Source organism: Quercus suber, unplaced genomic scaffold (assembly GCF_002906115.3).
Source record: "Quercus suber isolate HL8 unplaced genomic scaffold, Cork oak 2.0 scaffold_939, whole genome shotgun sequence".
NCBI lineage: Eukaryota > Viridiplantae > Streptophyta > Magnoliopsida > Fagales > Fagaceae > Quercus > Quercus suber.
This window is the reverse complement of record NW_027070362.1, coordinates 152,383-160,211: the sequence shown is the minus strand read 5'-3', so window position 1 is coordinate 160,211 and position 7,829 is coordinate 152,383. Positions and strand designations below refer to the sequence as shown.

The window sequence follows — 7,829 nt, the reverse complement described above, 5'->3', positions numbered from 1 at the left end:
AACGGTGGGTGATTACCCGCAGGAACTCACTAGGAATGTAATGTTCCTCGTAGTGGATTGCTCATCCGCTTACAACGGTATCCTCGGACGACCTACGCTTAATTCATGGAAAGCAGTAACATCCACATACCCCTAATGATCAAATTCCCAACGGACTATGGGATTGGAGAATTGCGGGGAAATCAGGCAACCGCTCGAGAATGCTACATTGCCATGCTAGAAATGGAAGATCACCATCAAACGATGTGTCTAGAAGAACAGCGGACGGTCACGGAACCAGCTGAAGAGATGGAGATAGTAATACTCGACGAGTCCAAACCAGAGAAAACAACCAGAATTGGAACATTGGCCTGCCAACCTGTGCGCCAGGCCCTCGTGACATTCCTCAGGAGAAACCAGGACATCTTTGCATGGAACCATGAAGACATGCCCGGAATCGACCCCTCCGTCATAGTCCACAAGCTAAGTGTGAACCCTTCAACCCCCCGGTCAGGCAGAAAAAGCGAGTTTTTGCTCCTGAACGGGATAGAGCAATAGCGCAAGAGGTCGGAAAGCTACTGGAGGCAGGTTTTATAAGGGAAGTATATTACCCAGAGTGGTTGGCAAACGTGGTCATGGTCAAGAAGGCCAGTGGAAAGTGGCGGATGTGCGTCGACTTCACAGACCTTAACAAGGCATGCCCAAAGGATAGTTATCCCCTCCCACGGATAGATGCACTGGTCGACTCAACGGCCAGACACCAGCTCTTAAGTTTTATGGACGCCTTCTCGGGCTATAACCAAATCAAGCTGGAAGAACGTGATCAGGAGAAAACATCCTTCGTCACCAGCCAAGGCCTCTTTTGCTACAAAGTGATGCCGTTCGGACTCAAGAACGCCGGGGCAACATACCAAAGATTAATGGACAAGATGTTCGCGCACCAGATTGGGAGAAACGTGCAAGTCTATGTTGACGACATGCTGGTGAAAAGCCGTTCCGAAAATGATCATCTAAGCGACCTCCAGGAGACATTCGACACCCTACGGTCATACAACATGAAGCTGAATCCGGACAAGTGTGCATTCGGGGTAACGGCGGGAAAATTCTTGGGTTTTATGGTGTCCCAAAGAGGAATAGAGATCAATCCAGAAAAAATACGGGCCATCATGGAGCTTGAACCGCCAAAAACGATTAAGGAGGTACAGAGTCTGAACGGCAGAGTTGCCGCCTTGAACAGGTTCGTTTCGAAAGCAACAGACAGGTGCCTACCTTTCTTCCGCGTATTGAAGAAATCATTCGAGTGGACGGAGGAGTGCCAGAAGGCATTTGAAGACCTAAAGAAATACCTTTCCTCACCACTTTGCTCAGCCCGTCCAAACCAGGGGAAGATCTCTACTTATACCTGGCCGCTTCGCGGGTGGCAGTAAGCGCGGCCCTGGTAAGGGAAGAGGAAGGGGCTCAGCGGCCCGTCTATTTCGTAAGCAGAGGGTTCAGAGGGGCTGAAGAAAGATACCCCACATGGAGAAGCTGGCCTTCGCGCTGATAACTGCAGCTCGAAAACTGAAACCGTACTTTCAAGCCCACAGCATCATCGTCCTAACGAATCAACCCCTAAAAAGGGCATTGAGCAGCCCGAAGCAGCCGGACGGATGGCCCTGTGGGCAATAGAACTGAGCGAGTTTGACATACACTACCGTCCGCGAACCGCAATAAAAGGCCAAGCCATAGCTGATTTCATCGCCGAATATACGCAAACAGGGGAGCAAGGGCCACAAGCCCTCAGACTATGGAATATCCACACGGATGGATCATCAACCAGGATAGCGGGGGGCGCCGGGGTGTAATCAAACCCCTGACGGAGACATAATCGGGTGCATGATTCGTTTGGACTTCCCGACGACCAACAATGAGGCCGAGTATGAGGCATTACTGGCAGGAATAGACCTAGCGAAAGCAGCAGGCGCAGAGGCCATGGTTATTCATTGCGACTCGCAGGTGGTAGTCAATCAGATTAATGGCACCTATGAATGCAAGGGGGATAAAATGAAGAAATACCTAGAAGAAGTCAGAAGACGGATCAACTCCCTCCAGGTCACATTCGTCCAGATCCCAAGAGAGGAGAATGAATATGCTGACCGGCTCGCAAAAACCGCCTCCGCAGTGACCATGACGACCCCGATCGGGTGTTATCCTTCATCCAATACTCCTCAATCATTGACGGTGAGTCGGAAGTGCAGGAAGTAAATCCAGAGTACGAATTTTTACCAAGTATACCAGATCTCCGAAGTCCTACTAGCGCAAGGACTCTATTTGGGCTCTTACGAGAATGGGCCAAAATATCCCTCCTTAGGGGCTCAACAGGCCCATGGATAATCTAGCCCAGCATAATTCAGCCCGTCTGTGTCCGGCCCGTTCACAATAGGTCCGTCCATATAGGGCCGTGCAAACGATGGATCCGTCTACTTGGGCTTAAGAGATTTTTCCCCTTTCAAACTTCATCGGTAAATGGAGACTAGCTAGCCAACCTAGATGTTCCGAAACCAAAATAGAATCAATAAGTCAGCAGAGCCAAGAAATTATGGCGCACCAACCTTAGAAGTCTCCAAGTCAGGAGATAACCAGCCTGTGATTGTATCTAATCCAATTATTTTATCACAACATGCAAACCGGCTTTGTTGACGACATCCATATGTGATTCCTAATTCGTCACTCTTCACTCGTCAGCCAACATCCCAAAAATCATTTATTGACCAGACTAATAAAAAGAAAAAGAAAAAGAAAAAGAATACCAATAAAATACAACGACGAGGTTGTTGTCATAACTTTTTCCTATAAAATTAATCTTCCAGTTTTTCTTTCACGTATGACAGTCATATACATGCCCCTGATCTCATCCAGAATAATGATGAGGTCTTTGATTTTGCTCTCTCAACTCTTCTTCTACCTCTTGCTGCTCTTGTATTCTCAACTGACTTCATCCTCTTCTTCTGCACCACTGTGTTCCCAAGACCAAAGCTTTGCATTGCTCCAATTCAAGCAATTATTTTCTTTTTCCAACGATGTTTCTTTCAATTGTGATGAAGTTGGTCTTCAGTCTTATCCAAAGATGGAGTCCTGGAAGGAGGGAACTGATTGCTGCTCATGGGATGGTGTTACATGTGATAGGATGAAAGGAGATGTGATAGGCCTTGACCTCAGTTGTAGTTGGCTTTATGGCACCATTCCTTTCAACAGTAGCCTCTTTCTTCTCCCTCACCTGCAATGGCTCAACCTCGCTTCAAACAATTTTAACTATTCCTCCATTTCATCTAGGTTTGGCCAGTTTGCAAGATTGAAACACCTTGACCTTTCTCACTCCATGTTTTCTGGCAAAGTCCCACTTGAAATATCTCACCTCTCCCAACTCGCCTCACTAGATCTCTCTGACTACAATAGCTATCTTAAACTCGAAGCATCTGTTGTGCAGAGGCTTGTCCAAAATCTGACCAAACTAAGAGAACTTCATCTTGAGAATGTTGAAATGTCCTCCATTTCTCTTAGTTCTTTCATGAATCTGTCTTCTGCTTTGACATCCATTACTCTCAACAATTGTTTATTGCGCGGTAAGCTACCTGATCACATTTTCCGCCTACCAAACCTACGTGAGCTTATTCTAACAGATAATCCTGAACTCACATGGTTTTTTCCAATGGTAAATTGGAGCACACCACTACGGTTTTTGGATGTCTCTCGCACAATTTACTCAGGAGAGTTACCAAAATCAATTGGCAAAATGAAATTCATACAACATTTGTTTATGAGTGAATGCAAGTTTAATGGGTCCATTCCTGCATGGCTTGGCAACCTTACACAACTCATCGATTTGGATTTATCAATTAACAATTTTAGTGGTGAGATGCCATCATCAATTTCAAATCTCTTTGTACTCTCCTACTTCGACCTACGATCCAATAATATTCAAGGTAAGATCCATAAGCATTTTTGGTTATTAACGTGTAGTCCACAATTAGAAATATTTTGAACTCATAAAATTGCAATTTTACAGGAGTATTACCAATATGGCTTGGGAATCTCACGAGAGTTACTGAGATTTTCTTTGGAACTAACAACTTTACGGGCCAAATCCCATCATCACTTTCAAACCTAAAGAATCTCACTTTTCTTGGCCTCAGATATAACAACATTGGAGGTAGGATTCCCAATTGTTTTGCCAACCTCACAAAACTCACCGCAATTCACTTGTCTTACAACCAACTCACTGGTCAATTTGCTGAATTTCAATTTAGCGATTCACTGGAGTTTCTCTCATTAGATAATAACAGGCTTTATGGCTCTATTCCAAAGTCTATCTCTAATCTTGTCAACCTTTCATTTCTTGATATTTCATCAAATGACTTGAATGGCACTGTAGACTTTAATATGTTCAAAAAGCCCAAAACACTTCTATATTTGAACTTCCGTGCCAATCTACTACATGGCGTGCTTCCTGTTCCACCATCTTCTATGCGCAACTTTTTGATCTCCAACAATAGATTAAGTGGGGAGATCCCATCTACGATTTGCAATTTAACTTCCATTGAAATCTTAGACATCTCTTACAACAGTTTGAGTGGTACAATTCCTTCATGTTTGGGAAACTTCAGTAATTCTCTTGTAGTCATGGATTTGAGGAGGAATAACTTCTATGGCACCATGCCTGAAACATTTGCAGAGGGTAATACGTTGAGGACTCTTGTCTTCAATGGTAATCAGTTAGAAGGGCTATTACCAAAATCTTTGGTCAACTGTAAATATTTGGAAGTTCTAGACATAGGAAATAACAAGATAAATGATTCCTTCCCCTATTGGCTGGAAGATCTTCCAGTGTTACAAGTTCTTATCTTGAGGTCCAACAAATTTAATGGTCAACTAGACAATTTCAAGACCAAGTCATCTTTCTCTTTGTTGCGAATCATTGACCTTTCTCATAATCAGTTTTCTGGAAGTTTACCTACGAATTTCTTCAAGGGACTGAAGGCTATAAAAACAACCAAAGAAAGTGAAGGCGAAGTGAAGTACATATAACAAGGCTATTACCAAGACTCGGTTATTGTAGCAATGAAAGGGCAAAGCTTTGTGCTAGAGAGAATTTTAACCATCTTCACTACCATAGATCTACCAAGTAACAAGTTCCATGGAAAGATTCCTGAAGTGATTGGAATGCTTAACTTTCTTCGAGGTCTTAACCTTTCTCGTAACAGACTAACTGGCCATATACCATCATCTTTGGGTCATTTGTCTGTACTTGAATCCTTAGACCTCTCTTCAAATAGGCTTAATGGGGAGATTCCAATGCAACTGACAAGTTTAACATTTTTGGCAGTGCTAAATCTTTCGCAAAACCAACTTATATATGGGACCCATACCACAAGGCAAACAATTTGGCACATTTCAAAACAACTCATATGGTGGAAATTTGGGATTGTGTGGATTTCCATTGTCAAAGAATTGTGGCATCGATGAGCGGCCACCACCACCAATATTCCAAGAGGACAATGATCCAATGTTTATGAGTGGATTTGGTTGGAAGGCTGTGTTATTAGGGTATGGATGTGGATTGGTTTTTGGAATAGCTATGGGGTATTTCATGTTTAAAATTGGAAAACCTCAATGCCTTCTAGGGTTAATTGAAGAGAACCGGCCAAGAAGGTTGAAAATGCCTAGCAACCAAAGATCTAGAGGAAGCAGAAATTACAGCATTTAAAGGGTGCTCCAATGTGAGTGTGACAAACAATTCTTTAAAATAATATTATGCTAATGTTTTATATAAACTAGTCTCAGAAGATGCAACATTAATTTATGCAATTTGTGCTGAATATTCTTTAAATTTTCTGTGTCACTACTTACCAGCAAGCTATTGAACAGGGAGTTGTGGATTGTGAAGTCTAAGAAAATTATGAAGTCAAAGAAGACCATTAGGAACGGAGGCTGGGTGAATCTTGTTTTTATGTATTATTGTGAAACTGCTATTTGCTTCTTTGTAAAATAAGCCTCAAATCTATGTATATTTGAGGGCATTCCGTGTGTAGAACTTTGCAGGGAGATTTTTTTTTTTGGGGTAAAATAACCCCCAAATCTATAGCCTAAATGCACTTGATGTCAAAACTGAAAACTGGTTATTAGCTGTTCTAGTTCCTTTTGGAAATTGAGATTTGGATTTTTTTTTTTTTTTTTGGGGGTCTATTTTTGAGGGGTCTGAGTTACCGAACAAGTTTTTGTTCTAGAAAATAGAAAATAATTTTTGAAAAGAAAAATTGGGGGTTGCCAAACATACCGCAACTTATCACAAGATTTTCACAATACCCTTGTTTTCAGTTGTGGTGCTTTTACTCTAATACTTTATTATGTTATTTAACCTATGGATATGAAGGATTGACATTTAGCTATTGTAAAAATGTTGTAATAATTTATTGTGTCCATAAAACAACTCTAAATTACAAATCTAAAAATGTATCAAATGTCACATTTTAAATGACTTGTCAAATCAATTAAATAAAACTATGAAATGGACGCTTACACTCCCAGTGAACAATGTTGGTAGCTGAATATGATTAAGTGAATTTTTTTTCTTATTTTTTGGTTAATCAGAATGTTTAGAAATTTGACTATTCACACTATTCGCCAAATGTGTAACTAATCTAGTAACTAAAAAAAGCTATCACCAAAAAAAAAAAAAAAAAAAAAAGTTTTATAAATACATTAACCCAATATATTGGGTTAAATAACATTTTTTTTTAACATTTTCAATTGTACCACTTGAAACATCTATAGCGGCCAAAACACCCAAAAAAATCTCTGATACAGCCGATATAGTCCAATATTTTATTTGATTCATTTTAAAGGAATATTGTTACTTGTTTAATGGTTGGTACAATATATACTACCAATACGATCGGTACTAGTATAGCATTGACTTCTTTAGGTTAAACATCATTGCAATATACTATGAGTACAATAGTTTCACAATAATTTCACAATAAATTTTCACAATCATCTAGGTCCATCATTGACATCGCTTTTTTTCCTACCTTTAACAACTTACCACATATGCTTTATTATGAAATTGTTGTGCCTATAGTTTTATTCTTACTAAATGAGTAGTGACATGGGTAATAACAATTTCACAAAAAAATTAAACAGCCTGAATTTAGGTTGGAGTAAAAAGTTTGTGTGTGTGTGTGTGAGAGAGAGAGAGAGGGGGAGAGAGAGAGAGAGAGAGAGAGAGAGAGAGAGGGATTAAAAAGTTGTTAATTGATAAAAGAGCCTAAAACATACATGGTTAAGCAGCATCTTTGGAAGAAATTATTGACAGGATTATAACATAAAATGTGATTGTATATATGTAAGTGAATAGTGATCCTTGAGCAGCCAACCAATATAAGCTAATATTTGCAAAATTGCAATTTTGCATTGATTGTAAGAAAAATAAAATAAGTTTCTGGCTCCAAAAATTTAAAAAAAAAAAAAAAAAAAAATTTGAAGTCCAAAAACCTGTTCTCAACCCTTTTCTTTAGAACTCTCAGGACGTTCAAAGTAAGCCAATGGGTTGAACACTAGTATTCCCTTCTCCGAAAGGAATTCACATCAATCGTGTGTTTATCATAGAATTCAAAAAATAATAGACAAGCATGCATTTATTGGGAATGGGCATTTCTTATCCAAGAGTTACGACTTTACCCAAAAGCCAATTTCTCTCTATTGAAACAATTTTGCGTCTGTAAAGCAACACCACATATGTGTGAGGGTACCCTATATTTATTTTGTTGTGATCTCACCTATCATAACCGCGGCTGATTCACTGAAAATAAAGT

The 7,829-nt window shown here is 40.2% G+C and overlaps 1 pseudogene; it reads left to right on the top strand.

The window, feature by feature from the left end:
* The first annotated feature begins 3,085 nt into the window (after positions 1-3,085).
* LOC112006290 (receptor-like protein Cf-9 homolog) lies at positions 3,086-7,575 on the top strand (annotated as a pseudogene).
* Positions 7,576-7,829: the final 254 nt, after the last annotated feature.